At 43.4% G+C, this 26,613-nt stretch overlaps 1 long non-coding RNA gene across 1 annotated transcript; it reads left to right on the forward strand.

Annotated features, from left to right (window-relative positions):
* The first annotated feature begins 1,207 nt into the window (after positions 1–1,207).
* On the forward strand, positions 1,208–18,338 carry LOC109616669. The gene is made up of 3 exons (XR_002197907.2): positions 1,208–1,562; positions 16,269–16,359; positions 16,471–18,338. It is a non-coding gene; the product is annotated as an uncharacterized LOC109616669 (long non-coding RNA).
* Positions 18,339–26,613: the final 8,275 nt, after the last annotated feature.

Raw genomic sequence — 26,613 nt, forward strand, 5'->3', positions numbered from 1 at the left:
TTTAGGGCTACGTTCGGCACAAATAGCATTTCATCATATGCATCACTCGCTCTTAGACCCTGAAGTAGTTCTTTCTCTCACACAGCAAGAACTGAGGCTTTTATTGGACATTGGAAACAACAGTTTGTAGTTTAAGTTGTCATTGTGTTCTGAGGTTCACTGGTTTGAGCCTCTCTTTAGGTGGTCGGAGCAAAACGGTGCTGTGATCCATTTTCCACTTTTGGGTTCTTCCTAACTGTTGGGGTTGCAGAGAACGTCAAAGTGTGACCAGTGTAGCGGATATGAAATGGCTAATTTGTTAGCATCGTGTTTGGCGCACAAAGCATTTCAGTTGGTTACTTCACACTCTGAGACCTTGAAATAATTGTTTCCCTTGCATAGCCAGGGCTGTGGCTTTGGTGAGACGATGGTAACAATGCTTTGTGGGTGTGAGTTGTGCTCAGAGGTTTGCTGGTTTGAGCCCTGCATGGGTTAGTCAAAGCAAAACGGTCAGAAATGTTTGTACTGCCGAATAATACACAATCACAACTTCAGAGAAATCAAATATAAGAAGCAAATCTGTGTATCATTTTTGAGATTTAAAGCCATTCTTGTTGAGTTAATACTCAAGTATAAAAATTGTAGATAATCTTCAAATTAACCCTCATCTGGGATTATACTTCAGGGTTGATAAAATTCTACTGCGCGGGATTGATATAAAATCTACCTCCACTCCAATAAACGTATCACTCATTACAAGTGTCAGTTATGTAAAAGCAGTACCAGCATTCCTTACATATTTCAGTTGTCTTCCAAAGCCATGTGTTAAAGATTTATATTATCATGTCTTTGAATCCATATCATTTAGCTTAAATAGCAGGGCAAAGTTCTAGCATTTTAAAGAAACCTGACCACGTGGCGTAAAGGTAGAACGGGACATGTGGCAGGTGGGACTTGCAAGGTCTCACGCTTCTAAAATAGAACCAAGTTCTAATTTAACTCCTGGCAACACAGACGCTTAATGACAACTATTCCCCTTCATTACAGAAGGAATGCCATGCAATGAACAATGCCGTTAAAAAATCACCAACATGAAATTTGTTTTAGTATTAATCCAAACCAAGTCAAGGTCCCGCCCCGTGATCTGATACGTTCTTGCCAATATGTCGAGCTGTTCTGATTTGAATCACCTTTTTGACAACAGAGCTTGAATTTTGTATGTAGAAGCTAAGAGGTGTTCCCATAGTAACCTCTAATGTATTGTATTACTATGGTAATTGCTATGGTACTATGGTAATGACAGTTGTTTCGGAGATAGTTTCCAACTTTTTCTCAGGTGTGACAGAAATGTAATCAGACAGTTTCGAAGGTACATGCAGAGTTTTATCATGTAAGATCACTGACAATACAGTCGCTACAGCAACAATCTGGGAGCAAATTAAGCCTAACTGCACTGCTCCGGGAAAGAAAAACAGATTCCATCCAACAAGATTTTGGTTACTGGTCAGATGCTCTAACTATTATATCTGCGGGATGGGTGTAACCTCAGCCCTTCTGACTGATTCTGATCGGCACGTTTAGCGGTAAGATATTCATGCTACCAATTTGCTTCCATCACGAGTCACAGTTGTATAGCAGCAGCTTTTTGAATTGCCCTGGGTCCAATTTAGAAAAAAGATACAATTATGTGGCTATTTTGCGAGACAACATAAGCACAGCTGGAACAGTGTTAAGAAACAAGCGCAGCGCGAGCTGATGTTTTCACATCGTGTGTTTTGGTGAAATTGTGCAGGGTTGTAACTCGTAGTCTAAAACAATATTTTTTGGTCCCATGGCAGATGCTCTTAGCTCCTGTAAGAGTGCTAAACAGAGGTATTGGGCATTACAACCTAGTGTTTACTGCTATCGATCAAATGCTAAATACATGCATAGGCGCCGATACCGTGGGCTCGAGCACCCACGGAAAATAGCGAGCACCCACGAAAATACCGAGCACGAGCACCCACGTGTGCCAGACCGCCAGTCCGCCAGTAGGCTACATTCATTTAAAATTAAACTTGCCGTTGGTGATATGTGAAGCGTCTGTCACACTGTGATTGGTTATGTCGATGTTAGTGACAGCGACATAACCAGTCGCCTGCTCCGGGTGCTCCCTATCCACCAATCACAGCGTTTCTCAGATCAAAAACTCGTAGCAGAAATTAGGGAGAAAGTCCCAGAAACTATATGTGCAGTTTTTTTTAATCGATATTTAGATAATAGCGCAAAACATGAATTTCCCAAGAACTGATCGCGGTTAGGCCTACGTGTCAGTTAAACTTTTCATCTCCAATCCTGTATTTGTGATAAGTGGTACATTTTGAAAGATCTACTTTACGGCTTTATTAATAAGTAAATGAATAGGTGTGCGTAGTGTGTTTATATATGTATATATAGGTGTATATATAGGTATATATATATGTGTGTATATATAGGTATATAGGTGTGTGTGTATGTATATATATATATGGCGTGCGCCTATGAGCACCCACGGAGGAAAACATAAATCGGCGCCTATGAATACATGTAACCGTGGAAGGACCTGCAGGGGGCCTGCACATTTGCTTAATATAATATATACGTACATTTTCTACATTCCAGTGACAATAATTTATTAGGATAATAATGTTTTTGATTGCTGAAGTTTAACTGCCAAGATTCTTTCACTGTTAAAAATAAAATTGGCTCCACAAATGGAGGTCCTCAAGATTGATTCATAGTGATTTGGTGGTCTCTGAAACCACTATGCTAGGCCTGGGGGATTGATCCTTATCGTCTGTGCACCCTTTACTGGTCTAGAGAAATCAATATGGATGATTTCAATAGATGGCAGACGTTCATTCTGTCAGGGGATGCTTTTGTAATGAACAAGCATGTGGAGACGCATGTGGTATTTTAGAGAGGTGTTTAAGATTTAAGAAATAAACTTAACATTCCAGTGGGTAAGGCGTTTTGGCACACTCATTCAAAGCAACCAAAAATAAGGATGTGTAACCTTTAACCCTGCCAGAAACATGAAGAGTTGTGTAAGCTCTCTGAGCAAATGCCTTGGGCTATGCATTATCTCTGTCAGTGGGCTTATACAGTCTTGTGACCACGAGGGCAAATGTTTTTTCCCATCCCCATACACATCTTTTTTCTTCTTCCCTTAAAAGCCATTCTGCTTTTCTACACTGCTCCTCCAGCCCAGAAGTAATATGTGTTAGCATGTGTGAGGACAAGCTAACTCACCTTACCTCAGTTAGTTTTGCAGGCACCCTACCCGCCTTGCGTTGTCGTTAAAGTGCAACGCGACTGGGACATCCCTGCTGACGGTGCCCCCCCCCCCCTAATTAGCCCGGGGAAAATGCATATTACACACCCGTTATTGTTCGAGCAGTTTAATTGACATCGATGGAAATATCAGTTTTAGATGTAAGAACGAGAGGAGAACAGAATTTAAAACGGTTTGATAGTTAACAAATTAGGGTATACCCACGTCTCCAGGCACCACACCACAATCTTTGCCTGTGCTTATATATTAGGATGATACGCTTTCAGATGTGAGGCCAATGATGCCATTGTTGCCAGATTCTGGGATTTTGAGACTATTTTGCCCTATTTTTTTACAACCGGAAAGGGGAGGAAGATCTGTTATGTTTTCTACTTCACGGGCTTCCTTTACCTGGCAGTCTAAATTTAAGGGCTCTCAATGGGCAGAGTTTTCTCGTCCTCAAAGCTTTTTTTGCTTTTACATTTTTTATACAGGCCTAGCTTATTTTTTGCTATGCGGGGCGGGGCCCTTGGGGTGTGGTGGCCCCTCGCCTTGCAGTGGATGCGGGGGGGTTCCCAGCCGCCAGTGACTGTGGTGGTGACCTTAGTGCTACGAAAAGGCGCCTCACACTACTGCGCCACCTGGGAGGCTTACTTGTTTACCAAACTTGTTTCCGATTGGATGACAGCTTTTTCACATAACAAGATCTTCATGACAAATGTCATTATACCATGGTATTTTTGAATATTTGTTTCTGATTGGTTTATATACTGTGCGTTATTTCCCCATATTACACACAGTGTATCTGCCTGGTAGTATTCAAAGGCAATTCAGTTATTTATTATTTTCCCTGTTTTCCTCAACCTGACCATTATATTTGTGAACATAATGCCAGGGCATTTAAGTTGCATTTAATTGGGTTCATTAGGCACTCATTCCTCCCAGTGAGTGGAGTGTTTGGCTGCTCATATGGCTGAACAGTTTGTGAACAGTGAATACATTTTCTCAGCTGGACCATGTACTTTGCTCTCCCTTCATGCAGCAGCCACCTTTTAGAAAGAGTCTAAACTGAAACGATTTGATGTGATTGGTCCAAATACCAATTAGTAGAAAAAACAAACTACATATGTATTGGGCTGCCGGTGTACATGCAGCCCAACACAGGTGACCCAGCCACGAGCACTACCCTGCATCCGGACAGAACCAGCGCTGCTCAGAGGGGTTTCAGGTCTGACTAGTCAATCTGGTGTTTATGAATGAAACTGGAGTGGATTCGAATTAAATGCTTGTCTGGGAATAATGAAGCTGAAAGCTGGTTATGTGGGTCAAGAAGTGGAGACTGGTGTCTTTGACTGAAAAACACACACAGCCTTTATAATTGGTTTTCTACTCGTCTTATCGGGTGTCTCGCAAAATTCTAATGAGAAAAATGGGGCTGCAGTGAGAACGAAACAGAGCCGGTTTATAATGGCCCAGACTTATAATGCCGTATCCACTTTGTTTTGTTTTCACTTCCAACTTGATTGATTATTCAACTCAGATGTACACATGGTCAGGAGAGGCGAAAGGATTATCAGTGATCATGATCAATAAGAAACCTCACCAGTTTCTATGTGAATATAATAAGTTTTTTCAACAGATTACACTTGTGATTAGCCTGGTGTTTTTCTCCCATGCTCTGGTCAAGACACCATATACACCAGGGATAAGAGTAGCGGGATGCCCATCTGTGGTGTGGGGATAATTAGGTCAGAACCAGGGGGAAACGACAGTTACAGGCCTTGACACGGTTTGCCATGCATGGTTTTACGCCGGAAGAGTTGATCCTTTTTTTGTTTTCCTACACCAAAGCCTCGTAGCAGTTTGATCCTGTGATCTTAACCTTCTCGGTCTCCTTCTGAAGTATCTCACCAAGTTCACCAGGGAACTTTAATCCTAGGAGTGTGTGTGTCTGTGTTCCGTCATCCTTGACAAATAAAGGTGTTGTCTGCAGAAAATGCTTAGGGCTTATTGTTCCAGTCCAAACCATGCTATCGCCCTGTCAGCCCAATTCCACTGGATGACAGAATGATGCAGAGACTCTGATGTTCACCATAAAACGTTACGCCAAACAAAGAATGCAAAGTTAGACCGACTCGGCCCAACAAGTCATTTTACTATTTCTATTTTAGGACTCGTTTAGAGTGAGAGCAGTGCAAATGCCACGTTTAATGACAGAATGAATGTAAAATCTGTTTTCTAAGCACCTCATTTAAATCACCTGATCTTCAATACACAGAACTTCATAATGATGGATATGTGAGGTTTTCATTATGATACATATTGAATAAATACAGGAAGAAAATCTATATTGTTTCGGTATAATTCTACACTGGCTTTCGTTCTGATGAAGACGCACCTGATGGTACCTTATGATGTCAGTGAATTGGTTTGAAACTTTAATTTTCTGCGTATCTAACCACACTGCATACATTCCCCTTAGAGCTGACTGTAACCTTTTGAATCGTGTTGCTTCTCTCCGCATGGAGAAATCTGAGTAAAATAGTGAAACAATTTAGTATTAATCACATCATCTAAGTTCTGGAAATTGCCTGAGTTTCAAATGTCTACCCACTTAGCCAGCAGGCATGCCAGCTACTGAAACTGTATTGAAAGCCTGAAAAGTTTTCTTCAAGTTAAAAATATCTCTTGTCCTGACAATCATGGGTAAGGAGCCAGAGATGGTGAACACTTGGGGCAAGATAGTCAACTCTTGTTGACACAACTTGTTTTCTTGAGATATGACTGGATCTACGTTGGGCCTCCTGAACTTCTCTGAGATCCAAGGGGCGAGGCTTCCACTCTGACAAGTCCCCCCGGAGAGAAGATCCACACCTGGGTTCAAACCCTTGGATGAAGCAGGTCTAGAAGATAGAAATTATTTAACCCACACTCGTAACACTAACCCTAACCTTAATTGAAATGATTACCCTAAACCTAACCCCTAAGCTGGTCCAGACTAACCAAAAAAGGAACGCGCGCACACACAAACACACACACCCACTGGACAAATTTTTCAGTCATGCTTCACCATTTAAATACTGAATCAGTGTCAAAGAAAGGTCTGTTGATTGCTAATTTTAATATATGCAGTTTTTGGAATTAGATTAATGAAATATGCTGTCTTGTGCAAAACAGCATTAGCAATATCAGCAGCTCTTTGGACTCACATTTGAGAATCTAAATTTGATACATTAATATCATTTAAAATTGAGTTAGACATGCTGGTGAAGTTGCATTTTTTTGTGCGGTCATATTCTAGCAAAACAACATCATTAATTTAAGAAGAGAAAAAAGCCCCTTTAGGGAAGATGTGATACTGTTACAGGTCTCTTAGTGCTAATGTGAAATATCTTGATGTAATTTCGGAAATGTTGGATAACATTTTCTGGTGAAAACAGGTAAAAACTAGATAACAGGTCTGAGCTGCCTCCTGTAGCATTTGATCACACAGGAAGGGACCTCGGGGCATTCCTCCATGCATCATCTCTCCAGTCCTTGGTCCTCAGCTCTAAACAACAGGTGTTCAATGGGATCAAGGTTTTGGTTTAAAATCCCACTGAACACTAAAAGCTACTAATGTCTCCTGGTACCTGATGGAGTCCATGTTGTCATGTGTCCTAACAAGGTTCCCATGGCCATTGGAAGTAAAACTACCCCGCAACATCACAGATCCACCATGGTAGTTTATAGTGGTGAGTAGGTTTTGTTCTGCAAAATACCTGCTCAAGTAGCTTCGAAGGTCAGTCAACTCAAAAAACGTGCGCCAACAAGGCAAATATTAGCTATTTGCTCTCAGATACTGACTTGTTTCTGGGACTTGTATAAATCATAACATGTTATTAAAATAGTCCCAGCCATTGCAAGTCAAATTGTGATTGGTTAATTTTACTGTCATTCCAAAATGCTGCCCAAACTGAGTTGAATAGCAGCCTGTTTTGTTATATTGGGGCCAATAATTCTGTATTTGTATTGGTTTACAGACTAGTTTACAACCAACTATAAACTGGACATTTTTTATTTCTGTTACCATTGTATGCGACCAGATCCACATTAAGACCCGAGCAACCAGAACTTTCAAGAGAAGGTCTGGTTTACTGTAAGATCAAACTGTTTTGACATACAGTGGGGAGAACAAGTATTTGATACACTGCCGATTTTGCAGGTTTTCCTACTTACAAAGCATGTAGAAGTCTGTAATTTTTATCATAGGTACACTTCAACTGTGAGAGACGGAATCTAAAACAAAAATCCAGAAAATAACATTGTAGGATTTTTTATAATTAATTTGCATTCTATTAAATTATTCATGTCAGCTGTTGACAAATGAAACTGTGAGAAGTTTTTGAGCCTCCTGGGTTAATTATAAAAAAAATAAAAAAATCTGGTTCAAAGAAATTGTGCAAAACGGTATAAAATAATAAGATTGATTGATAAATTCTCTGTCTAAACTTAAAAGAATACATTACCAAGATAAATGACATCAAACAAAATGGAATAATGCTTTGGAATATCTTCTGTTGTATTTTGGACAGAAAACCCAATTCATCTCAATTCTTTAGTGAAGTTAAAAGGTCACCTCAGACAACTCAGTTTTGCAAAAAATGATTTGCTCTTGCCAATTATTATAATGGCTACTTCCATTGGACAGTAAAATGGAACAACCAAGAAGTGCATTGATACAATTGAAACATCTTATTTTCGTATGAAACATCCAATAATTAAAGAGAAGAACTGACATCTTCAATTTCAGCTAATGTGGGAAAACCACTGGAATCAATAATGACAGACACAGGCATAGACCACCAATATGATGCCAGACGGCAGCCTGAGCTTAAGGCGCCAAGAACGCCCAGCAGCTGCAGCGTATCGCAGACAACTGCAAGTTATTGTTCGCTACTTGGAACCCCAGAACCGGCAAAGGCCCTGAGCGATGCGGCTGACCCTAATTGCCCCCGGGGTTATAGTGAAGGAGAACGTGTTCTTGGTCATAAGCACCTCTCATTACCTCCTCTGTGTGTTGCCAGCACTCGTCGGCTGGGTCTTTACACTCTGGTCAATGTGCTATCACTGCACATTCTCTTTTTATTATCTCTCTTTGAGTTACACTTGGTGTAATTTATTTATGCAACCTCTTTGTGTGTGTCCCTATTATATATGGCTTCCCTGGAAAAATTAAAGTGAAATTCTCTCCAAGACTCCCTCCTTCTCTCCCTCTTTCCTTCGTGCCCCTCCCTGCTCCTCTATCTCTCTTTCTCCTCATGATTGATTTTCACATTTTCCCTCCTTCACCGTCCTCCTCTCTCCCAGTCCTCTCGTCCTCTCCCTTCTTTCCCTCCTGTCTCTCAACATCACAGATTGATTCTTGACACACTGTTGGGTTTCCCCTCCACTTCTTATCTTTCTCCTCTTTATAATATACAGTACCTCTCTTCTTCCTTCCTCTATGTAGTATACATTATCTCTCTTCCTCCTTCCTCTATATAGTACACATTATCTCTCTCTTCCTTTATATAGTATACATTATCTCTCTCCATCCTTCCTCTATATATTATACATTATCTCTCTTCCTCATTCCTCTATATAGTATACATTATCTCTCTTCCTCCTTCCTCTGTATAGTATACATTATCTCTCTTCATCCTACCTCTATGTAGTATTCATTATCTCTCTTTCTATCACCCTGTCTCTTCCATCACCCTGTTTGGCACTTCTCTCTCCCTTCTCCTGTTTACTCCCTCTCATTTAATCTCTCCTGCCCCTCCTCTCTCTTCATCCATCTACCCTCTATCCTTCTCCACAGGAAGTATTTGATTTCATAGATACCCATTAAGGGCATTGATGCATAAGTCAGTACATTGCATTCAAGGCAAGAACGTTTGTGAGGTTCAGTGAGGACAGACAGACACATAGAAAGACAGACAGACAGACAGACTAACAAATCCACTCAGACAAGACAGTGACAGACAGAGAGACAATTAGGGTAAGGGTCTCAATCCTTTACTCCATTCCAATTAACATGAATAAAAGTAGGTCTTAAAGACTGACCTAGACTTAACATATTTTTGATTAAACTGATGATGCTAACTTTAGATGCTAGAAAGAAAATTAACATATGGGATTGTTCAAGGCTCCAGATGAATGCAATCCTGCACCTGATTGGAATTAAAAAAAAATATTTCCACCGAGAAATATGCCTTTCTTTACTACCTAGTCTTACACATCTGTGGTGCCTCAGCTTTCTCTTATTTCTGTAGAATTAATAGACACCAGTTGATGACCATTGACTCTTCAGGGGGCCACAGGTTTTAAGTAAATGGTGTAAACAAGGTTTCCTGCGTGACTCAGTGGTCTGACTTACTGCCTTGGACAGGTTTGCCTCGTCACGCCCGTGATCTTCGAATCTCATCTGCTGTGGAGTTGTTTTGACGTAAAATTATGAAATTGGGAAGAAAGACCAAAAATTTTCAAACACCGATATTTAGAAGAAATGCCAGCAGAGCTCTCATTCCACTATCCTCACTCAGAAAACAGATGCTGAGTACTAAGCACATTAAACAATGGCAAAGGGCAAAGCAGGGACTTGAATTGAAACACACCTCTATGTCTAAATGAAAAGAGGTATCCACACACTTGGGTTCAACGCAAATTATCTATTTAAAGTTTCTGGCAGCGAAGCCTTCATCATCGACTTCTGGCACCTCAGATGCGGTTGAATATGCTGACTCAGTCTTCTCAGCCACAGTCGACTGTTAAGTAGTGGGTCTGACACAAATGGAAACATTCAAAGCTTAGCCGTTTGAACTTTTTATATAACAATAAGAAGTTCAACAAAGAAAGTGAATTTAGTGTGATCATAAAACGCATTGCTCCACAGGCTTCTTCTTGCCTAATGATAAAAGCTGTGATCTCATGGAGATGTAACAAGTCCCACCCTTAATGGAGTCTTCTAACACTGTGAGCCTTCTAAAGCTGTGATCTCAGGGAGACGTGACAAGTCCCATCCTTAATGGAGCCTTCTAACACGGAGCCTTTTTTAAAGCTGTGATCTCAGGGATACGTGATTAATGGAGTCTTCTAACACTGGGTTTCAAGGAATTGTCCATAATGGAATGTTATTCGATTTTCCAATAATATAGAAATGTGTAAGTATAAACATAGATATTCACTCTCAAAATGACTTATACTTACAAAATGCTTCTTTCCGCATAATTTTTCTTACAAGCTGGTGTGTGACAACATATCTGTAATCTCTACATGGTGTTTTCCTTTAATGTATGTAAATTGGGAAATTTGTTTGTCTTTAATGTATTTTTTTGTTGAGTGTTGAACCACAGGAAGAGTAGGATTCGACAAGGCATACAGGGATTCATGTAAAAAAAAATATGCTTCATTACCTTGTGAACAAAAACAAAAAAAAACATTGTGACTGAATTTAGGAATTAGAATCTGTGAAGATTGTGACAAAGTAAATACAAAAAGAAGCCTTACGCTTCTCCAGGAATCATATGGACGAATTAACTTCACAATAATGGAGATTCTGCTTGGATCTAAGAAGGCCAGAGATTAACAGACACACACGTGGTGGATGAAATAAATTGTTACCTGAAACCCAAAGAGTCCCTTGCATGTTTGGTTGAGCAGATCTAATAGAAGGAGTTTGGGACAGTATTGCTGCTCCGTCATAAACATATAGTATCTCACAAAAGTGAGTACACCCCTAAGTGAAAATGTCCAAATTGGGCCCAAAGTGTCAATATTTTCTGTGGCTACCATACTTTTCCAGCACTGCCTTAACCCTCTTGGGCATGGAGTTCACCAGAGCTTCACCAGTTAACATTGGAGGCCTCTTCCACTCCATGACGACATCACGGAGCTGGTGGATGTTAGAGACCTTGTGCTCCTCCACCTTCCGTTTGAAGATGCCCCACAGATGCTCAACAGGGTTTAGGTCTGGAGACATGCTTGGCCAGTCCATCACCTTTACCCTCAGCTTCTTTAGCAAGGCAGTGGTCATCTTGGAGGTGTGTTTGTGGTCGTTATCATGTTGGAATACTGCCCTGTGGCCCAGTCTCCAAAGGGAGGGGATCGTGCTCTGCTTCAGTATGTCACAGTACATGTTGGCATTCATGGTTCCCTGAATGGACTGTAGCTCCCCAGTGCTGGCAGCACTCATGCAGCCCCAGACCATGACACTCCCACCACCATGCTTGACTGTAGGCAAGACACACTTGGTTCCTCACCTGGTTGCCGCCACACACGCTTGTCACCATCTGAACCAAATAAGTTTATCTTGGTCTCATCAGACCACATGACATGGTTCCAGTAATCAATGTCCTTAGTCTGCTTGTCTTCAGCAAACTGTTTGCAGGCTTACTTGTGCATCATCTTTAGAAGAGGCTTCCTTCTGGGATGACAGCCCATCCATCCATCTTCTTCCGCTTATCCGGGGCCGGGTCACGGGGGCAGCAGTCTAAGACTTCCCTCTCCCTAGACACTTCCTCCAGCTCTTCTGGGGGGACACAGAGGCGTTCCCAGGCCAGCCGGGAGACATAGTCCCTCCAGCATGTCCTAGTTCTCCCGCCTGTATCCGGGATCTTGTCCTTTCGGCCATGACCCAAAGCTCATGACCATAGGTGAGAGTAGGAACATAAATTGACCGGTAAATCGCAAGCTTCGCCTTGCGGCTCAGCTCTTTCTTCACCACGACAGACCGATACATCGACCGCATTACTGCAGAAGCTGCACCGATCCGTCTGTTAATCTCCCGTTCCATCCTTCCCTCACTCGTGAACAACACCCCTAGATACTTAAACTCCTACACTTGAGGCAAGAACTCTCCACCAACCTGAAGTGGGCAAGCCACCCTTTTCCGACTGAGGACCATGGCCTCGGATTTGGAGGTACTGATTTTCATCCCAACCGCGCACACTCGGCTGCAAACCGTCCCAGTGCATGCTGAAGGTCCTGGTTTGAAGGGGCCAACACGACAACATCATCCGCAAAGAGCAGAGACGGAATCGTGTGGTCCCCAAACCTGACACCCTCCGGCCCCTGGCTGCGCCTAGAAATTCTGTCCATAAAAATTACAAACAGAACCGGTGACAAAGGGCAGCCATGCCGAAGTCCAACATGCACCGGGAACAAGTCTGACTTACTGCCGGCAATGCGAACCAAGCTCCTGCTTCGGTCGTACAGGGACCTGACAGCCCTTAGCAAAGGACCCAGGACCCCATACTCCTGAAGCACCCTCCACAGGATGCCGCAAGGGACACAGTCGAATGCCTTCTCCAAATCCACAAAACACATGTGGATTGGTTGGGCAAACTCCCATGAACCCTCCATCACCCTGTAGAGGGTATAGAGCTGGTCCAGTGTTCCACGGCCCGGACGAAAACCACACTGTTCCTCCTGAATCCGAGGTTCTACTATCGGCCGTATTCTCCTCTCCAGTACCCTGGCATAGACTTTCCCGGGGAGGCTGAGAAGTGTGATCCCCCTGTAGTTGGAACACACCCTCTGGTCCCTCTTCTTAAAAAGAGGGACCACCACCCCGGTCTGCCATCCCAGAGGCACTGTCCCCGACCACCACGCGATGCTGCAGAGGCGTGTCAACCAAGACAGCCCCACAACATCCAGAGACTTGAGGTACTCAGGGCGGATCTCATCCACCCCCGGTGCCTTGCCACAGAGGAGTTTCTTGACTACCTCAGTGACTTCATCCTGGGTGATGGACGAGTCCACCTCTGAGCCCTCAGCCTCTGCTTCCTCAATGGAAGACTTGACGGCGGGATTGAGGACATCCTTGAAATACTCCTTCCACCGCCCGACGACATCCCCAGTTGAGGTCAACAGCTGCCCACCTCCACTGTAAACAGCGTTGGTAGGGCACTGTTTCCCACTCCTGAGGCGCCGGACGGTTTGCCAGGATCTCTTCGAGGCCAGCCGATAGTCCTTCTCCATGGCCTCACCAAACTCCTCCCAGGCCCGAGTTTTTGCCTCCACAACCACCCGTGCTGCAGTCCGCTTGGCCTGCCGGTACCCGTCAGCTGCCTCAGGAGTCCCACAAGCCAACCAGGCCTGATAGGACTCCTTCTTCAGCTTGATGGCATCCCTTACTTCCGGTGTCCACCACCGGGTTCGGGGATTGCCGCCTTGACAGGCACCGGAGACCTTACGGCCACAGCTCCGAGTGGCCACTTCGACAATGGATGTGGAGAACATGGTCCACTCGGACTCAATGGCCCTCATTTATCATTCTTGCGTAGAAACGGGCGTATATGTTGGTGTATGGTCACCGCCTGATTTATGAAGCTGTGCGTACCTTTAAAATCCAGGTGTACGCAATCTGTCCAGCTTCCTCCCCCGCCATCGGATCCAACTCACCACCAGGTGGTGATCAGTTGACAGCTCGCCCCTCTCTTTACCCGAGTGTCCAAGACATACGGCCGCAGGTCAGATGAAACGACAACAAATGGGTGTCCTGGTGCCACGTGCACTGATGGACACCCTTATGCCTTCGACTGCCGCCCGATCCTCTACCCACCGACCCCTTATGGTCCCTCCTGCAGGTTGTGAGCCCACGGGAATGCGGCCCCACGTCGCTCCTTCGGGCTGAGCCCGGCCAGACCCCGTGGGGAAAGGCCCGGCCACCAGGCGCTCGCATACGAGCCCCAATGCCGGGCCTGGCTCCAGGGTGGGGCCCCGGCTGCGCCATACCGGGCGACGTCACGGTCCTCAAAATGTTTTCCATCATAAAGGGTGTTTGAACAGCTCTTAGTCTGACCCGTCGCCCAGGACCTGTTTGCCTTGGGAGACCCTACCAGGGGCATATAGCCCCAGACAACATAGCTCCTAGGGTCACCCGGGTACTCAAACCCCTCCACCACGTTAAGGTGGCAGTTCATGGAGGGGGGGGGGACATGACAGCCATGCCGACCAATTTGATGAAGTATGCAGCGTATGGTCTGAGCACTGACAGGCTCACCCCCCACCCATTCAACCTCTGCAGCAATGCTGGCAGCACTCATACGTCTATTTCCCAAAGACAACCTCTGGATATGACGCTGAGCATGTGCACTCAACTTCTTTGGTCGACCATGGCGAGGCCTGTTCTGAGTGGAACCTGTCCTGTTAAAGCGCTGTATGGTTTTGGCCACCGTGCTGCAGCTCAGTTTCAGGGTCTTGGCAATCTTCTTTTAGCCTAGGCCATATTTATGTAGAGCAACAAGTCTTTTTTTTCAGGTTCTCAGAGAGTTCTTTGCCATGAGGTGCCATGTTGAAGTTCCAGTGACCAGTATGAGGGAGTGTTAGAGCAATAACACCAAATTTAACACACCTGCTCCCCATTCACACCTGAGACCTTGTAACACTAAAGAGTCACATGACACCAGGGAGGGAAAATGGCTAATTGGGCCCAATTTGGACATTTTCACTAAGGTGTGTACTCACTTTTCATGCCAGCGCTTTAGACATTATTGGCTGTGTGTTGTGTTATTTTGAGGGGACAGCAAATTTACACTGTTATACAAGCTGTACTCTCACTACTTTACATTATAGCAAAGTGTCATATCTTCAGTATGGTCACATGAAAAGATATACTCAAATAGTTACACAACTGTGAGGGGTGTACTCACTTATGTGAGATACTGTACACACACCTCTGAATTCACAAGGTGTGACCAACTGACTATGCAGGATGATGAACTTCTCAGGTTCACACAGTCTGTTCCAACCTCAAGGGTTACCCATGTTTGCACGCATCTGAAATCACGGTCGAATCCACTGGCTTTCTTTGTCCATACAATGTTTCCAATGGAAGCATGCCTGTTTATTACGTCATAATGTGCTGTGGTTGTATAGATGTGCTGATGAGGGAGGAGCCATCATGTTTTTAGGACATTTATTCTTAGGTCTCCATTAAATCGGCATCAGACACAGTGGTGAACAGTGTGGCTGAATCCACAATACCTGGAATCATGAGAATCGCGAAACACGTCTTATCTTCACACAAGTGTTGTGATAACACAGTGCAGCGAGATGTCTTGCAATTCCCAGCTCTATTTTGGAAGTAGGATGTGTGAAGGGTGAAATCAATCACATTTAGGCCGTGTCTTTAAAAAGTCCTTGCACGTGTTTTGGTTTTGGTACTTGGCTTCATTGTGAATTATCGATTAGCAACAGCTAACTGTTTACAGATGCAGAGTGTAATTAGGATAATTGCTGATACACAGCTGAGACCCAAAGAGGACAAAAAATGTAAATTGTAAATTGGAGTGGAGTGGTAACATAATATTTTAACACATTTGAATACACATTTTAATGGTGAAAATAGTTGCTACACCAATGAATTAATTTAGCATAAATTTTGTTAAACTATACTATCAATGTTTTCCTTTTAGATTTTAAGTGGCTAAGGTAGAGCTGGTCTAATTAAAACAGCATTTTGAAGAGGGACAAAATATTTAAGCTCTCAGTTTTTGTTTTTATCTTAGTTAAAAGGGTGGTGGAGAGGGGCCTTCTGCAGGGTTTTACCACAGGGTGAACTAATGAGACTCTCCTACCAAGCAGAGGCAAGCCCTGCTCGCTGAGCACAAAGTGGCAGAGTTAATCATAGCTATGGATAAAACTGCAGGGTAGCCATTTTGAAGTTTCTAAAACGACCAGAAATTGGCATTTGGCACCATGTCAGGCCCAATCATCCTTCAGGGCCAATCATCATTAACAAAATCAAGGCCACACAGGAGATGTAGTTGGTAGCAAATGTTCTGAGGTTTGACTGAGGATGGAATGAGGACTGAATGAGGGTTGACTCTGGGTTAACCCTCAGGAGGTGTGAGGGTGTGGGGTGCCTTGCTGGAGACACCGTCAGTGATTTATTTAGAATTCAAGGCATACCTTACCAGCATGGCTACCACAGCACATCTAATCAGGTTTGCCCTCATTTGTTTTTCAATAGGCCAATGACCCAAAACGGAGGGTTGACGGAGTATTGAAGGGGGCAATGGAACATTGTAAATGGTCTGTTCCAAAATATGAGCCACACAAAAGTATGTAGAATGTTGCAGCATTCCCACAGTTTCGTTGAAGTGTGTAGCAGCCGTTCATTATTTGAGGACTGGAAAACATAGTGAGCTAATAATGTTTCTTTGAGTTCTTAGGTATAATTGGGTGGATCAGCATTTGCCCTCTCCTCTCTCTCTCCCCTGGATTGGATTCATGGTGTCTCAGGACTGTTGGGAGAGTACTAGCCTTGAACCAGTGAAATCTGTGTGACGTTAAAGCTCAGGGTGTCCAGCTCTGGCATCTCCGTCACCGTCAACTGAAGGTGGTGCCAGGCCACCCCTGTTGCCACCATGGTCCTCCTCAGTGCCAGGACTGCCCCCCGGAACAGGAAGACGGGTTATTTTGGCTGTAGCAAGAAACGTCTGCGTAGGGAGCATTGAAATACAAGATGTGCTCTGGCATAACCTCATTACCCTTTGGAGTCGACCTACATCATGGCCTCTGTTGGAGTCGACCAACATCATGGCCTCTGTTGGAGTCAACCTACATCATGGTGTCTGTTGGAGTCGACCTACATCATGGTGTCTGTTGGAGTAGACCTACATCTTGGCCTCTGTTGGAGTCAACCTACATCATGGTGTCTGTTGGAGTCGACCTACATCATGGTGTCTGTTGGAGTAGACCTACATCTTGGCCTCTGTTGGAGTAGACCTACATCTTGGCCTCTGTTTGGAATAGACCTACATCATGGCCTCTGTTGGAGTCGACCTACATCATGGCCTCTGTTGGAGTCGACCTACATCATGGTCTCTGTTGGAGCAACTTTTAGACGTTACCATTCTTGCTCAAGGACAAAACTACAGATGTTTCACTTTATTGGCTTGGGGATTTGATCTGGTGACCTTTTGGTTACTGGTCAGAAATTCTAACCGCTAAGATGTAATTTCTGCTCAAATATAATTTATCCATCTGGTCTACCAAGAATCAACATTGTTCAGTAGGAAGGAAGAGGCTAGGATTCATGAATGTGCATTCCATAACTGTTTAGTGTGGCCTGCTTTCATTTCAGTTTAAAACACTATATATAGTTTATTCAGTCAAGTATTTATTCCAGCAATGACCTGTTCCTGAGAAGTACTGTGTTTAGTAAGCACTCAAGTGAGTTTCTCTATAATTTCCATGCAGCTCCGATAAATGCAAGACTTGAAAAACCCAATGAACTGGATGCTTAGTCACACATCTGATGCTGCCAGACTCCCGAGAATGAGCAGCGTGAGTTTAGTTCAGTTCAGATGTCAACAATATCCAATTACCTCTCTTTGTTCTAGTTAGAGCCAATACCAGTCTGACTCCAAACAAACAATGATTTTATTTTACTACCTCCCATTATTACTCATGACAGGGGAGGCAGAACAGTGGGCACGCCTAATAAAGGTTAATCTGTTCTTACAGGACTCCTGGACAATAACCCAGCTGCATGTACCAAAACAAGTGAATCGTGCCTCAGCAAACTTTTCCCATAGTTCACTTGTTTTGTTTTTCTCTGTTGTCCCTTCTTGCACCTGAGGCAACTCTACGGTTCACAGGAAGCAGAATATTTCTTCTAGCACCCCATCAGACCAGACTTTGTATTATACACTTTCACAGAGGAGTATCCTTGAACCTGGATCCGTCCAGGCTCATCCTGAGAGGGGCTCAATGCTGAGAGCTGTCTTTTTCTGGCTCATAATGAGGACCATGGAGCTGAAGGGTTTCATGTAAGTCTCTGAAAAGTGTTGAGCTGCTACAAAAACCCTTAACACATTTATAATGTTCTGGTTCCAGTTAACTGGCTATCTTCCTCTATTTGGTAGATAACAAGAGTTTAAGAAGAAAAATATATAATATAGTCGAAATATTTACTGGGAAAGCAAATAAATGTATTAGAAATGTGAATGTATTTGACATTTATGATTCTGTCAGTCCATTGCAAATGTCAGATTTTTTTAAAATGTTGTTCTGTCCAATAAATGAGATTGTTATGGTTGAGCAGGGATGTCATCAAATCTGTATTGTCCAACATTGCAATGAACCGGCAAAAAATATTAAAAAATATATTAAGACATACTTTCTTTAAGATTAAAATGATAACTCAAACAGTTATTCTGGAGTGAGATTATTCGAACTGGGAAGATTAATGTTTTGGCTTTTCATTGTGGCAATCAATATTGGGAAAGCTCTTTCTCGACAGACAAGGTCAACTTTTAGCCCGTAGCCAACTTATAAAGCATTAATATTAAGGTTGTATTTCACCCACTGTGCAGAACACTGGGGACACACCCGTCTAGCATTTAACGAGGACCCTTCTCTGGCACCAGATTGGCTAGCAGCTCTGACGGGCGTGTCTGCACATAAAGGGATGTTTTCTTTAGACTTTTGCGCAGCCCCTCTAATTTGCAGAGGTGAAAGATGCTGTCGAACTGGATACAGGGGGAGTAGACAATCAGATCATTGTAAGACATCCATATGGTTTAGTTTGAGTGGTTAATTGCGAAACACCATAAACCCTGAAAAGCGATAATTCACGCTGAAGTGCTCACGGAACCACGTAACTGTGTTCTTTGCTCAGAATTGTGTTCATGAATCCTTGACCCGAGAAAGACACTTTATTCCAGACCCCTCACTCCTTTGATGGCGCTTTCAGTGAAGTCCATTAACAAACTAATTAGCGGAGATCAGAGTAGAGCGCATTTGCACAACAACATCTCTCCAGGTAGTTTGTCACTGCCACGCCTGTGAATGACTTGGCGGTCCGATTCAATTCTTTCAGTATGGTGATAAGTATTTCCATTAGGGAATTGTTAGGACTCCAAGGTAGTGTGGGAGTCTGGGAACATGGACCTGGAGGGACCACTTTAAACCCATCAACATGGGTAACCCAACATTATCACACCCCACCGCTCACATTTTGGATGTCTGTGACGGCACGAGGAACCAATTAGTGGAACAGGCTCGGACTGTTTTTAGTCCCTAGAAAGTATCACTTTGACTCTCAGTGAAACAGCATCCAAGTGTGACCAAGCCGTGCCTATTTGGCCCGGCTATGTTCAGGAGTTCTCAGAAGAGGTAATTGGTAATCGGATTCATGATTCAGACGTGTTTGGACGCATAACTATGCGACTCGGGAGGGAATCGATTTGTGTGTGTCGATCCCACTGCCTGGACGTGTTTTGGGAGAGGTGGAAGAGGTTGAAATGAGGTGTGGATGAGTTGATCGAATGACTGTCCGGTGGCGACAAGAGTTCTCCCCAGACGCGGAGCCGTTGGCTGACACACTGCTGCAGACCGGCAGCCAGTTCATTTATCCTATTTATCCTGAGCTTAAATGCAGCTTCAGTCTGGAGGGAGCATCTGGAAGAGTGGGGTGACTCAAAGACGGACCCCGGGAGAGAGGAAGCCGAGCAGAACCAAGAGACTGAACAAAACAAACAGACGCAAACCCAACAAACTCGGATAGGGACACTGAATTCCTATCTCTTTCCTCCCACTTATGTCACAGTGACAGGTGGTTTTAGCCGTTTGGTGCAAACAACTGTACCAACAGTCAGCTAAATACCAGCGTTGAGTAGAACTTAATAAACCAACGAGCCTTCCTGCATCCTAATTTATATTATATGAATGATCTCACATGACTTTGTTTCTCCTGCCTTACCTGTTTCTGATGGCCCTCCAGGGAATCCCCACCATCTCTCCACTGAGGACAATTAAAGAGGCTGCTAAAAGCTACCGTGTGGTGGTGCAGAGCTCCCTGTGGGCCCAGTAAGCCTGGGGTCAGAAACAAAGGAAAAGTCGGGATGGCGCAGCCTTTTAAAGACTAGCTGTGGTACCACCCATGAGGCAACAGATTACTGAATTATATATATCAGCACTGGTGCTGAAACTTGGGCATAGTTTTTTTGTATAAATTTTCAGGGATGAAAAATTGAAAGAGCTCAAAGAAGTGGGCGATGCCTAAACCTGGCAACTGAATGTTCTATATGGTTGCATAACTGCAATGTACTGTGGCAACGTCTTGGAATTTACATAAAATGTCTGTGTTCTGTACTCGTTCCACCTCGGTCGCAAACTGCTGGCCAACCAAACAGAATCAGAAAGTTAATGGAAAATAATAACAGCCTTTCGAATGTTTCTGTGAATTCTCAGTATTCTCACGGTTGTAGAGGTGAATACTCAACACCGCTAATAAGATTCCGGGGCATTTGGATCCACAGAAGTGAATATGTTAAACCGGGGACAGTATGCCTGTTAAAGTCATTTGCCAGTGCAAAGGGACGCTCTTTGAAAGAAGGGCATTGTGTTAGGGTGCACTTATCTAGATTTTACATGGACATTTTAATAATTTAGCAGACGGTCTCATCCAGAGCGACTCCCAGTGCATACATTTTTAGACAGCTAGGTGGAACACACCCACACATCATTAGTGGTAAATACAAGTAGCTATCAGCAAAGTCAGAAGGAAAAAAATTGTACCCATTATAAGCATTTGTTCACAAAAGCAACGGGGGGAGGGAGGGGGGACTTTGGAGTTATTTTGAGTACACTTTAAAGTTGTTTGTTTTTTTAATATATGGCTGGTTCCACAATTGGGGTGTATGAACTCAGAGGTGGCCAAACAAAGATGTGGGGTTGGGATTTAGGGTTTGGCATTGCTTTAAGTAGGGCGAGGAGCTATCCTTTCTGCTCCGTAGGGAAGCATCATGACCTTGTAGTGGATGCAAGCTTCGACTAGAAAGCTTTAACACCAGTTTGGGCCGCAGAATTCTGGAGAAGAAAACACCCAGCCTTAAACCCCAAAGAGCAAACAACAATAGTGTTGAATTTCAGTGGCTAGGAAAAACTCCCCAACATAGGAAGAATCCTAGAGAGGAACCAGGCTCAGAGGGGTGACCAGTCCTCTTCTGACTGTACCGGGTGAACATATTAAGAGTACAAGTTGTAATAATTAATTAATGCATTTGGGCTGAGTCCAGAGTCTATTTAAGCCTAGTCCAGGTTGGTGGAAGGACAACAACAGGGACAACATGGGGGAGGGGGGAGGTTTCAGCACAGTGGCAGCTGAAATCTTCAGGTATCGTCTTGATCTGCAACACAACCAGGAGGACTTGTACCAAATGTTATAGAGCATAACCCTGCAGGGCTGAGTCACCACCCTGATGGATGTGAAGATTGGATACTAAAGTTCTCTGCACTCTGGGAGAGGTACACTGTGGTGGAACAGCTGCACTCTTTTGTCAAGTTTGAGGTGGTGGGCTGACATCCAATCACCTGGGTGCCAGTGGGGGGAAGGAGTAAAAAAGTTGAGTGTCATACACATGGATATTGCAGAGCCAAGTGACTTGTTCTACAGAGAGAAGACTAGAGGGCCTTGAACCAAGCCCTGGGGAACACCAGGAGTAAGAGACCACGGTACATACTCTCCATGTCACAATGGTAAGAGCGGCCTGCACAGTAGAATATGATCCAAGAGACGCCCCGCCCCCAGAAGACGAGGTGCAGGTTCTGATGGTTCAGAAGGTAGCAGATCTAGGAGGATGAGAACAGAGGATAAAAAAAGTCAGCTGGGGAAGTGTAAAGAGCCTCAATGACACAAAGGTGAGCGGTCTCGGGTTAGCAAGCCATTTTGAAGCCTGACTGGTTGGAGTCGAGGGGATTGTTCTGTGAAAGATTAAGAGGAGAGTTGGTCAGAGACAGCATGCTCAAGTGTTTTGTAATTTTGGGTTTCTTGAGGAGGGGAACAACTCTAGTCATCTTGAAGTGTCACGGATTAGTTGAAGTAACAAGATTGGAGGAGATCTCCAGAGATGGTCTGGAGAAGGGAGGAAGGGATGGGGTCAAGGGGCATGTGGTCAGTAACACGCAAGGAGGGAAGATGGAGGTGGAGGTCTGAAAAGTGAGAAGGTGAAAAAGAGTTTCCTGGGCTAGAGGAAAATGCTTAACATTTAGAGTGATAAAAAGTGACTTTAGCAGCAGATAGAGAGAAAGGGAAGATAGAGACGAAGGAGTGAAAGGTCAGTTGATTCACCATTTCAGAAATGAGAAATTATGACGTCATAAATAAACATAAACATCTCTTTCCCACCCAAAGAATTGCCCCAGAGTGCATTGTGTTACCGCATCAATAGGAGCACTACATTTGGAGAACAAAGACATTTTGTATTTCATATGCCATATCCTCAGAATTGGAATGAGAGAGCTTCCTTAATCCTCAGAAACTTTTGATGTTCTCTCTTTTTCTCACTCTGTTTGGTGACAAAAGGCCCTTGAGACATCAATTGCTGAGGTGGAATATACCAAACATAGGAAGTAAAAGCACAGTACCTCTGAGATTGAACTGCGGAGTAGGCACTTTGCAGCAGCAGGGCAAAGGACTCAAGGAAAGATTTTAATCATTGCACACAGTAGAGGAGACTGATGAATAGGATTACTGTAGCCTTATGCATAAGCAAACATGGCAATGACAAAATATTCAGGTAATCACTCTTCCCCTTCATGTTTTTTCTGTGTGTCACAGCTATCAGTCTAAAAGTCATGATGAGCCCATATTAGAGTCAATAACGCTCAATCAGAACTGCTAGATGCTCACCTTAAAAAAACACATCCATGGTTTGTTCAGCTTTAAAAAGAGTATTGATTCATGTTTAGTGCACAGGTACATCTACATTCTCTTACAACACTCAAACATTTTCCCAAAACCTTAGTTTTTGTCCTTTCAGCTAAATCCTCCATAATGGGATCTCCTGCCTCTTTGTCAGTTGTGAGAAGAGGATGCATTCAGAGATAAAAATCCATAGCAACAGTAATGTGAAAACCCTCATGTTACATTTTTTTTGTGGAGGAGTAGCTCAGCCATGAGTGAGCAGACATTATCTATCTGTAAACCATCGATATTAGCAGGCAATATCTATCTGTAAACCATCTAAAATAGCAGACATTATCTGTCTGTAAACCATCAATATTAGCAGGCATTATCTATCTGTAAACCATCTATATTAACATAATTTAAACTCAGCTTTTTTTATGCATGCATACCCCCACCCCCAAACACAAACCCACCTCACACAGGCACACACACACAAACCCAGCTCACACAGACACACACACACAAACCCAGCTCACACAGACACACACACACACACACACAAAATCCAACCGAAAACTTCCATGGACCACATTGACCACACAGCACTGTAATCCGCAGTAGGGACTGAGACCCACAACCCAGGGAACATATATGAGGCTGTGAATCGCTGGCATGCCAGACTCAAGGAGGAACATAAGTCTTCATAAATATACCCGTACCTTGGTTCCCACAGCCGTTACAGGCCTGAGTAGTGATCCTCCTCAATAATATTTAATTCTGTTAATTTTCTTCTCTATTCACTGTTTTCTTTATTCATTACACTGTATTTGTGTGTGTGTGTGTGTGTGTGTCCCTATGTAGATATAAATCATGATATGTATGTGTTACAGGGCCAGATCAATGACTGTGGTGGACAATATTGGAGTTATTTGATTCTAGCAGGTCACTAAAAACCCTTATTTTTATTGAGCAATTCTGCAAACATTAAGGAAATGCTTGGTACAAAAAGTCCCAGTATTGAAAAGTAGAGTTGCCTTGGGAAAAAATAATGTGTCAGAATGGACATTTCATTTGATGGATGTCATTTTTATGCCCATTCATGCTTTTTGAAGAAAGTTGAGGTGTAGCATATCAGTACCGTGCAGTAGCTGCATGTCAGAGAGTAAGTACTAGCCAGCTATTCTCAAATGTGTGGAGAATTACTTACTATATTCAGACTCAACAAGATGTGGCTCTGAATAAAAAGATTCTGCTTCTACCTCAAAGTTTTTCAAGTGTTGTGATTATTTCGCAAAGGAAGCCATGCAGCTTGCTGGCACTGAGAACTAACTAACTGTCTTTCTTCTCAGTTAGTATTGTATAGAAACGCACACCAAGCCTTGTGTGGAGGTATTGTGCATTCTGTTCCCATATGTTGTCTGAAATTAGCCGCACAATTACACCAAGTCACATTGTAGGTATTCCGTATTATTCAATTACCCAGGTTCTTGGCAGACATAGGTTTTGCACTGTGACGGTGAATGGTAACGTTAAATCCATGGGAAAAAAGGGAAAAACACAAGTGATGATGCTTTTTCTTGAAATCAGTTCACTACTCGATTCTGTTGTTCCTTTGAAAACTCATCACTTATCACCATCTCCAAAAATGACTGCCGCAAAATCAACAACATTATGACTGGGTGATAACTGCTTACCCAATCACCACAGTGCAGGTTGAAAAGACTGGGTGGTGGAAAAGACTAGGGTGGGTGAAATGACTGGGGTGACCAACTCCTCTCTCAGTCTAACACTGACTGGGGTGACCAACTCCTCTCTCAGTCTAACACTGCCTGGGGTGAACAACTCCTCTCTTAGTCTAACACTGACTGAGGTGAACAGCTCCTCTCTCAGTCTAACACTGACTGGGGTGAATAGCTCCTCTCTCAGTCTAACACTGACTGGGGTGAATAGCTCCTCTCTCAGTCTAACACTGACTGGGGTGAATAGCCCCTCTCTCAGTCTAACACTAACTGGGGTGAACAGCTCCTCTCTCAGTCTAACACTGACTGGGGTGAACAGCTCCTCTCTCAGTCTAACACTGACTGGGGTGAATAGCTCCTCTCTCAGTCTAACACTGACTGGGGTGAACAGCTCCTCTCTCAGTCTAACACTGACTGGGGTGAATTGCTCCTCTCTCAGTCTAACACTGACTGGGGTGAATTGCTTCTCTCTCAGTCTAACACTGACTGGGGTGAATAGCTCCTCTCTCAGTCTAACACTGACTGGGGTGAACAGCTCCTCTCTCAGTCTAACACTGATTGGAGTGAACAGCTCCTCTCTCAGTCTAACAGTGACTGGGGTGAATAGCTCCTCTCTCAGTCTGACAGTAACTGGGGTGAACAGCTCCTCTCTCTGACTTTTATATTATAAAATAAAGAAATAGCCTATCCAATGCAGTGCCCACACTCTGAATGTCCAGAATGTTTCTAGTTCCCTTTTAAGTGATTCTCTTTGTTTATTTCTTTTTTAATGTTTGTTTCTTTAACTCAAGGCCTGAGTTAATCTGAACTACCAGTCTCTATGGCAAACTGCCTATTCGTCTCAATGTTCAGTATTCAGCCAGTGGTATATCACACTCAGTCAATGGTTGTTTGGAAAATACATTAACATTTTCTATGACACAGTGAAAATAGAATTAGAATATTTTACAAACTCAAAAACAAAATCCTTCTGCATTTTATTGTGGCATTGTCTAACATTGTTGTATTTTCGACTTGAAATGTGAGCAAAGACATGTTGTGGTTAGAAATGCAGCAGGCCGGCATGTTTTAGCTAGCAACTTTTGACAGAATGCCTTTGTCAGGGAAAAAAGTGTTGCTAAGCAACTACATACCAACTTCTGTGGAGGGGAGAAAAAAGTATATAGTATATATTTGCATAATCAATGTGATTGGAGAATGGATGTAAGGGTTATCCAATCAGGATCAAATCATCTTTTTCTCTATAATATTCATATTTAAAGACTGAAGAATGGCCGGACCATTTGACCCATGACATGGGGATGCAAGGAGTGGAATGTAAGCTAAAGAGACTGGCGTTAGTCTTGGCCTAATCTGTCAATCCTCCAGAAACCCCTCTACAATTTTCTTGTCTTCAGTCCTTTTGTTGTCCTTGTTAAGCTCTATAGTCCTTTATCCTATTCTTGCTTTGTCTAGCCTGACAATTCAGTTAATTCAGTTGATAAGCTTTGCCAGTACCAAGTTCATCAATCTCTCAATCTCTCCAAATTAAACTGTTTCCACAAAGGAGAAGTATCTCCCGATTCCTGTAGATGTACAAAACACAGCGATGTAATAACTAAAACATTCACATATGTTGAGATGACTCAACAAAATGTGTTATTGAAGGAGATGGCTCTTCTCAAGTGCTGCTGCTCATAGAATGGACGTGTGCATTCTTGGATTGGTGTGAGAACTGCCCCAGTCTTTTCCAATGCCCAGTTCACCCCAGTCAGTGTTAGACTGAGAGAGGAGCTGTTCACCCCAGTCAGTGTTAGACTGAGAGAGTTGCTGTTCACCCCAGTCAGTGTTAGACTGAGAGAGTTGCTGTTCACCCCAGTCAGTGTTAGACTGAGAGAGTTGCTGTTCACCCCAGTCAGTGTTAGCCAAGTCTGCCCGCAGCAGGCGATATAGGAACACAG

This window comes from Esox lucius, chromosome 15, assembly GCF_011004845.1.
Source record: "Esox lucius isolate fEsoLuc1 chromosome 15, fEsoLuc1.pri, whole genome shotgun sequence".
NCBI classification, from domain to species: domain Eukaryota; kingdom Metazoa; phylum Chordata; class Actinopteri; order Esociformes; family Esocidae; genus Esox; species Esox lucius.